We start from the raw sequence: 10000 nt of genomic DNA, 5'->3' as shown, positions 1-10000 counted from the left end.
AATTGTATTCGGGAAGTAGGAATGCATTCTGGGAGGTGGGAATGTATTCTGGGAGTTAAGATTGTATTCTGGGGAGTGGGAATGTATTCTGGAAGGTGGGAATGTATTCTGGGAAGTGGGAATGCTTTCTAGTGGGGTGGAAATGCATTGGAATTATATTCTGAGAGCAAGAACTGTATTGTGAGAGGTGGGAATGTATTTTGGGAGGCGGTTTGATCGATTTCTGTGACGCCTGGCTTTTGTGTCATATTTTTTGTATATTTTTATGTGTTGTCTATAATTTCCTTTAATTTTCTCTGAATTTTATGCCAAAGTTGATAACATTTCGTTGTCTATTTAATTCTTCTTGAATTGTTTTTGTATAATTATTTTTGTTTATAATTTTTATCAGAATACCACGGTTAATATTCGTAGGTTTTGAATAATTACTTAGCTGCTGTTGCTCAGAAAATTCAGTATTTAACCCAGTTTCTAAAGAAGGAAATAACAATTAAACTTCCTCAGTTTTTTTGTTTACCGCCTGTCCTTGCTCCGAGTTACTGTTTTTTTGTTAACGCGGAAATATCGAGCATGAAAAAATAACCTAATTGTTTCGGTGTTGTTTTTCTTCCAACACTTTTTGCGTCGTTTTTTTGTCCCCTTTCCGAAATAGCGGTATTTGTTTGAGCGTTGCGGTGTACTTGTAAACTCCTTCCCACATATTTGTTTTTATTTTTTTTTTTTTTTATTTATTTGTTGTTTGGTTCTGCGGACATTTCCTGACACTTATTTTAGCTTATCCAGTGGCGAGTGTTACCATTTTTTTTGACATTCCTTCCTGCTGCAAGTTACAGAATGGTTGCACGACCCTGTAGCTTTCTCTACAAACTTTGTGTCTTGTCTTCTGCATTCCTTTTATCAGTATCCTGAGTCTTCAGAGACATTCACCCAACTCACACTCCGTCCCCAGTATTTATTGTGTCCATAACCTTAGCCTTCCAGAGACATTCACCGCCCCCTCTCTCTCTCTCTCTCTCTCTCTCTCTCTCTCTCTCTCTCACGACTAGTTAAAGCAACAAAGGACCTGGGAAGGAACTAGCCACTATGGTCTTATGGTTATAGAAGGGTGGTTAGTAGGAGAGAAGGCGGGATGGCTGCTCTGGCAACAAGACGTGAATGTTAGGTGTAACTGAGGTAATGGAAAGTGACGTTTGTAATGTTTCATTCATGAAACTCTAGTGACGTTTTATCAATGTAATGTTTGCAATGTTTTATCAGTGAAATGTTTGTAATATTTCAGTAACGCAAGTTGTCACAGTGTATATCAAATCGGTTTTCGGAGAGAGAGAGAGAGAGAGAGAGAGAGAGAGAGAGAGAGAGAGAGAGAGAGAGAGAGAGAGAGAGAGAGATACTTCTATGAAATTTCAATCTGTATTTATAATGAAAGTATGACACAAATCAGATTCTGAGTCATTCATATATATATATATATATATATATATATATATATATATATATATATATATATATATATATATATATATATGTATATATATATATATAATATATATTTATATATATATATATATATATATATATATATATATACATATACATATACATAAATATATATATATATATATATATATATATATATATATACATATACATATACATAAATATATATATATATATATATATATATATATATATATATATATATATATATATATATATATATATATTAACAAAAATATTATTTTAATTTTCGACTAGCCGTCGTCCAATCCGGGCCAGCGTCTCTCGCTATGAGTCTCTGATATAACTGTCCCCATTGTATCATGTCGTGGAAACTGCAATTTAGGATAATTGCTAACAATTAAACGAAAGGTACATTAACCCCCAACATCATTGTTTCTTTCTAACATCACTGCACAACATATGTTGCCCGTTCGCTTGCTATATGCTGCAGTTGTTTGGTGTTTGTGTTTGCCTTACACCTTGACTTTTACATTTGAATTTCCTTATCTTCTTCTTCTTTCTTTCTTCTTCTTCTTCTTTCTCTCTCTCTCTCTCGTCATAAAATGGCATGACACAAGTTGTTTTACTTCATAATAGTTTCATGTATTCATTCAGTATAATACATACATACACACTCACACATTCACATATATACGTAAGCACGCACTTATACATACATACATACGAGTATATATATATTGTATATATATTTAGTATATATATATATATATATATATATATATATATATATATATATATATATATATATATATATATATATATATTACTTTTTAAGTGTTTTACTGGACAGAGAGAGAGAGAGAGAGAGAGAGAGAGAGAGAGAGAGAGAGAGAGAGAGACTGACTGCAAGATTCAGTGATTCGAATTTCATTTTCTCCATCGATTCGTAAAATTGGAAATATCTTTGTGGATTACTTTCACACATATATATATATATATATATATATATATATATATATATTTATATATATATATAATATATATATATATATATATATATATATAGATATATATATCTATATATATATATATATCTATATATATCTATATATATATATATATATATATATATATATATATATATATAGATATATACAATGTGTGTATACCTAATAGGAATAAGAATTAACAATTATATCTACAATCGGACGTAGAAGAAATAGAGTCGTTTATCATTAAATACGAGTAGAAAGGCTGGCAGCGAAAAATCAGCTTTATCATTTTCTAAACGTCTTAAGAAAATATAGGAAGGAGGAGAAGAAGAATATTCACAAAGGCAACTGACCTTCTGCTACCTACGTGCTATTATAATTATTATTGCTGGTCTCAAACCTCCCACCAGGCATTGCGGTTTGAGTTCCTACGCTGCGCATATGTTGTATGTTGTTCTTTGCCCTGAGTCATAGGTGCATGTATATGTATGTGTATGTGTATATGTATGTGCGTATATATAAATATATGTATAATATATATATTATATATATGTGTGTGTACGTATGCATGTATAGAAACAATCGGCACACAATCACGTGTGGAACAGAAATACTTTTGACTCATCAGGATCGAACCCTTTTCAATTGAAAGACCTGTGGTTCGGTCCTGATGTGAGTCAAATTTATATATATATTCATATATATATATATATATATATATATATATATATATATATATATATATATATATATATATATATATATATATATGTATATATATTTGTGTGTGTGTATGTATGTATATATAGTTACAGACAGATATGTAGAAAAGTTTGCAATTTCTTTATTTATTTTCACCTAACTTCAATCAGATTTGTCAGACAGAATGTTCAGTGGCCTTCACAGCTGGATTGACATTTTAATTCCGGTTTGTTAATATAGTTTTGCCAGTTAAATCCAGCTTCAATTGTCCCTCTGAGTAATTCATATTATTCCTATTAATCACGACGCCGAATCATATCTACCCAAGCATATTTGTTTAGTTTCTTAAAGTTATAAACTTTCTTCTTAATGTCGGCCTATTTGTATGTTGATGAGCTAAGCTTGCATAGAGTTGAATTGAATTGAATATAGAATTTAGGCCAAAGACCAAGCACTGGGACCTACGAGGCCATTCAGCGCTGAAACGGAGATTGACAGTAAAAGGTTTGAAAGGTTTAACAGGAGGAAAACCTCAAAGCAGTTGCACTATGAATCAATTGTTAGGAGAGGGTGGAAAGTAAGATGGAAGAAAGAGCATTGGTTCTCAAGATTTTACCTTGTGGAAAAGCATTAGTTCTCAAGATTTTACCTTATGGCAAAGCATTGGTTCTCAAGTTTTTACCTTGTAGCAAAGTAGTGGCGCTCAAGATTTTACCTTGTGGCAAAGCACTGGTTCTCAAGATTTTACCTTGTATGAAGCATTGGTTCTCAAGATTTTACCTTTGTGGCAAAGTTATTGGTTCTCAAGGTTTTACCTTGTGGCAAAGCATTGGTTCTCAAGATTTTACCTTGTGGCAAAGTATTGGTTCTCAAGATTTTACCTTGTGGCAAAGCATTGGTTCTCAAGATTTTACCTTGTGGCAAAGTATTGGTTCTCAAGATTTTACCTTGTGGCAAAGCATTGGTTCTCAAGATTTTACCTTATGGCAAAGCATTGGTTCTGAAGATTTTACCTTGTGGCAAAGAATTGGTTCTGAAGATTTTACCTTGTGGCAAAGCATTGGTTCTCAAGATTTTACCTTGTGGCAAAGCATCGATTCTCAAGATTTTATCTTTGTAACGAGGTGATTAAATATGCATATAAGTATCCAGGTCCAGCATGCAAACATCTCTGATCTGGGTCAACAGCCCCAAACCAGTCAATATTTTTAGCACTGGAATTTACTGCTGGCAGTAAATTCGTGTGTAACGTTCTCTGTGCTGACGATGTTCTGAGCTGATGATTTAAGCAACTTAGATCTGATCATTACTTAGCTGGATGACCACCAGGAAATACCAGATGCCGTTGGTACTTAGCCCCTCTGGTTTTCCAGAATGTTTTTCAAAGCAAGGGGTGGCTTCAGAACAAAGATAAGTGGGTTTCTGTCACTTCCAACCTTTTAACTTTAAATGGAGATGATTGCTACGTGGATAAACTTCCCCATTGGTGGCTTGATATATCTGTATTGAGATTGTATATATATGTATGTGTGTATTATATTATATTATGTATATATAATTATATATATACATATATATATACATAATTAGACATACATACATACATATATATACATATACATATACATACATACATATATATATACATGTACATGTACATATACATATACATATACGTATACATATACATATACTTATACATATAGTTGCAACAGCTGTCAAACCTACAACGCAACATAATCTCTGTGAAAGCTCTTAATAAAAACGATTTCCTCTTTAGGAACGACACTTTATAGACCGGATATCCTACTCAGAAGGAGCGACAAATACACACCTTAGGGTTTCGGCTCATTATACTTGTTAGGTGTTGTTGTCGTTGTTTTTTGTCGCTTTCTGTGTTTTTGTTTTTGTCGATTGTTGTGTTTTTGTTTTTGACGCTTTTGTTGTCGTTTTTTCGTCGCTTTCCGTGTTGTTTTTGAATAACAAAGATATTTTTTTTTTCCTGTCGTGTTTACAGTGAAAATTCTCAGTTAATTTGAAAATCTCAATGGTGGTAATTTTTTTCATCCTGACAATTCCTTTATTCTTCTGGGAATTATGCACCTGGTGGCTAGTCGATTGTGGTAGATGTCCAGCGTTGAGAAGGGTATAACAGGCTACAACCTCACCTGAAGCGAGTTGTTGGGGCCTAGAATTTTAGGATATATATATATATATATATATATATATATATATATATATATATGTATATATATATATATATATATATATATATATATATATATATATATATATATATATATATATATATATATATAATTGCCCAATATTCGTTGAAGACTTCTTGTAATGCCAAGAATTGTCATACCATTATTGCTGAGAGAGAGAGAGAGAGAGAGAGAGAGAGAGAGAGAGAGAGAGAGAGAGAGAGAGAGAGAGAGAGAGAGGCAAACGTGGCTTTCTTAGAGTGTCTGAATGTACGCCAGACCGTCTGTTATATTTTAATATATGATTTTCAAATAAAAAAAAAGACGAACGAAATTTCAGACCACATTCGAACGGTTCAATCAGTCGCCTCCATCGGCGTCCAATGATGCGTGGAATTATTTGGTTTTCAGGGGCTGGATTTTTTTTCTCGTTTTGAATATGGATTTGATATTCGTGTAATATTGTAAAGATGTGGTGAAAGAGTGTGTATGTATATATAAAAATGTGTGTATATGTATGTATATAATGTATATATGTATATTTAAATATATATATATATATATATATATATATATATATATATATATATATATATATATATATTTATATATATTTATGTATATACATATATACATTTATATAATGTACAGTATATATGTATATAATATATATATGTATATATATTTATTTATTTATTTATATATTTATATATACACACACCTCTATATATATACATATTTTTATATATATATATTTATTTATTAGATGCCTACACACACATATGTATATATATAAAAAACTCGGTATAAACTAAAATTCCATTTCTCGAAACTATCTAAAATTTAAGAACAAATCTCGAATTCACGATGGTTTGATTTTTTACTTCTTATTTTCGTACACCAGATGACCCTCAAATCAAGGAATTCCTGAGTAGTGTTCATCCAAAATTGTTTACACCTTGACTCAGCTGTGATGGTCATTTTGCTCAAGTGAGTTGCAAGAAAAGAAATGGCTTTTCTTTGTGATGGTAGATTTTTTTTTCTTTTTTATTTCAATTTTTGTCTGTTCTTTTAGTAAAACTAAGGAAGTCTCGATCTAGTATTCTTGTGATTTTTTATTCCAAATCTCTGTCTAAGGAGAGAGAGAGAGAGAGAGAGAGAGAGAGAGAGAGAGAGAGAGAGAGAGAGAGAGAGAGAGAGAGAGAGAATTTCTATTTTTATTTTTGTTGTTTTGTTAAAACTTAGGAAGTCTCGACCTGGCTTCCTGTAATGTTAGATTTCAAATCTCTAGCCAGAGAGAGAGAGAGAGAGAGAGAGAGAGAATTCTATTTTTTCTTTGTTCTTTTGTTAAAACTTAGGAAGTCTCAACCTGACTTCCTTTAACGTTAAATTCCAAATCTCTAGTCAGAGAGAGAGAGAGAGAGAGAGAGAGAGTTTCTATTTTTTCTTTGTTCTTTTGTCAAAACTTAGGAAATCTCAACCTGACTTCCTATAACGTTAGATTCCAAATCTCTAGCCAGAGAGAGAGAGAGAGAGAGAGAGAGAGAGAGAGAGAGAGAGAGAGAGAGAGAGAGGAGAGAGAGAGCAACACTCCATGCATCAACGGAAGCCTCATGTATATCTGAACGAGCTCCTCACATAGGCTATGTGATATGCATACGATAATTTGACAGACATGTTTATGACAATTTTTTTCCTGAATGTCAACCCGGATCCCAAATTTCATACATTCATGCGCTCAAAGGATAATTAATCAAAGAATATGTTTTCGTGACTCACTCACGTATCTTCAACCTCAAAGGGACCGAACAGGTATAGAACAGGTGTTTAATTAGGAGGGTAAGAAAGCAGCCAAGTTCCTTCGTCAGTTTTTTTATCTTTACGAGTTCGGTCGTAAATTCGTGACTTTTCCCCACTCGGTGGTCTAAGGGTTAGGTTTATGATGTTTGCTCGATTTTTCGAGAGAAAATTATAGCTACAGATTCAGTCGCGCCTCATTAAAATATATATATATATATATATATATATATATATATATATATATATATATATATATATATATATATATATATATACATATATACTTATAACTTACAGTCAAATATAAATCAATGTATGATATACAGTACACTAGCAATAAATCACTTATGACTTATTTTTATTTTAAACAAAACACCATATGGCCTCCTTGAACGTCACTGTAAACTGCAAACAGTTCCTCGTCATGACAGTTTGTGACAGTGTAACTGTCCACTGCAAAAAAATAAACGTAAGTAAAGGTACACACACAAATCTACACACTTTCATAAGTAATAGTACGTACACAAATCTACACATTTTTGTACACCTGGTCTGTTTGTTGGAGAATTACCACTTCCGCGTGTGTGCAGTGCCATCAAAACATAACTGCAACTTACACAGGAAAACCACAGTGGTTCTGCTCTCTCTCTCTCTCTCTCTCTCTCTCTCTCTCTCTCTCTCTCTCCAGGTTTCGTCTGCTCTTTTAAGATTAGTGAGGTCTTAACATTTGAGAAATTCGATCTCCTGTGAGTTTGCTCTCTCTCTCTCTCTCTCTCTCTCTCTCTCTCTCTCTCTCTCTCTCAGACGTTTGAAAACCTGACCTTCAGATAGAAAAATTCTGAGTTTTGGTAAAAGGTTAAATCCCACTGCTGTAATTTTGCAGTGCTGCTCTCTCTCTCTCTCTCTCTCTCTCTCAGAGGTTTGTCTCTTGATTTTCACGTAGAGTCGTCTCTCTCTGGGGATTAATGGGGTTGAAGACCCCATCCAGAGGTTTGTCTGGAACCCTGATTTTCACGTAGAGTCGTCTGAGCGATTGGAGAAGATTTTGTCCCGTTATGCTGTAGAAGTTACAGCTTATATATATATTGTTATTAGAATAACTAAGTTCAGTATATATATATAAATATATATGGCATATATTTTTTTGTGATGGATTTTGATTATGTAATATATATATATTGATATATCTGTTTTTTTATATAGTTATATATATATATATATATATATATATATATATATATATATATATATATATATATTTATATATATATATATATATATATATATATATATATATATATATATATATATATATATATATATATATATATATATATACACAAATATATATATGTATATATATATACACATATATTATGTATATATACATATATAAATAATGCAACTTTAATTCAAATCATTCTAGAAGCATTTTTAACTACCTTTCATTTGCTATTTCTCAGTTTAATGCTGAATGCTGTTTTATTTTGATCCTTAAACAATCTTTAAGTTTCGATTTAATAAGATTTGCTCTGTCATTGGATGGTTAGCTTCAGATTTCAATGAGATATTTGTTCTGCTATAGGAAAAATTTGTTTTTTTTTTGGGTAGCTGAAGTCAATATATTTAAGGAGCATTATAATTTTGTGAATTCATCACAAACTCTTAAGTGTTGTTTACCTTTTGTACTTGAAGAAATAATAATATTTACAAGGAGTATACTTTGAATATATATATATATATTTGACAAATCTGTGATATGTCAGCAAGTCTGCATTATATCTCCAACATGTTATTGCAACATTTATGTGACAAGTCTGCGATATGTCTCAAACATATTGTCACAACATTTATATGATATGTTTCCAACACATTGTTTGCAACATGTATGCAACAAGTCTGCAATATGTCTCTAACATGTTATATACAACATATATATATATATATATATATATATATATATATATATATATATATATATATATATATACTTATATATATAATATATATCTACGAATTTCTGTCACATACAAAAGGAGACCTTTTTTATATTCACATATATCAAGCCACAAATTTAGTTTAACCTCCAGTTAACTATACATCAAGGATAACTTCAACCTCAAGGGGAACTACAAGTGATCAGTGATATACCTACTTATATATATATATATATATATATATATATATATATATATATATATATATATATATGTATGTATATACATAAATATATGCATATATACACATAAACATCAATATAAAGAGAGCTATGCATATGACGTAATATATCTCATGCGTGTCCTGCCACGAACTCCTCGCACGAAAGAAAATTCGTCTCCTTCCTTGACCAACCAATCAGAAGGTCTCACGACTCACGAACACAAATGAGAAGAAGAAGAATAAGACCTTCAGAAGTTGCGGTCACACTGATCGCTTCCTCAAGGTGACTAGGACAATAATCGATGGCGAGGAGCTGGTCGATGTGTTTATGTATATTTTGTCGATGGCGAGATTCAGTCATTGGTCAACACGACGGTATAACATGTTATAAACACGTCGGAAACATATTGGAGACATGTTGGAGACATATTCCAGACTTGTCATATATATGTTGCACATGTTGGAGACATTTCAGACTTGTTGCATGCATGTTGCAAGCAATATGTTGCAGACATACAACAGACTTGTCATATATATGTTGGAGGAATATTGCAGACTTGTTAAATACATGTTGCAAACAACTTGTGGAGACATATCACAGACTTGTCGAATACATGTTGCCAACAATATGTTGGAGACATATCACAGACTTGTCGCATGCATATCTCAAATGTGTTG

At 31.8% G+C, this 10000-nt stretch overlaps 1 protein-coding gene across 1 annotated transcript in view; it reads left to right on the top strand.

Annotated features, from left to right (window-relative positions):
• The window catches only part of LOC136844165 (uncharacterized), a 248847-nt gene that overhangs the window by 93816 nt on the left and 145031 nt on the right, over positions 1-10000 (top strand). The gene's annotated exons all lie outside the window — the stretch shown is intronic.

This window comes from Macrobrachium rosenbergii, chromosome 2 (assembly GCF_040412425.1).
Source record: "Macrobrachium rosenbergii isolate ZJJX-2024 chromosome 2, ASM4041242v1, whole genome shotgun sequence".
NCBI classification, from domain to species: Eukaryota; Metazoa; Arthropoda; class Malacostraca; order Decapoda; family Palaemonidae; genus Macrobrachium; species Macrobrachium rosenbergii.
Note: the sequence above shows the minus strand (reverse complement) of the source record. Positions and strands in the feature narration are given on the sequence as shown.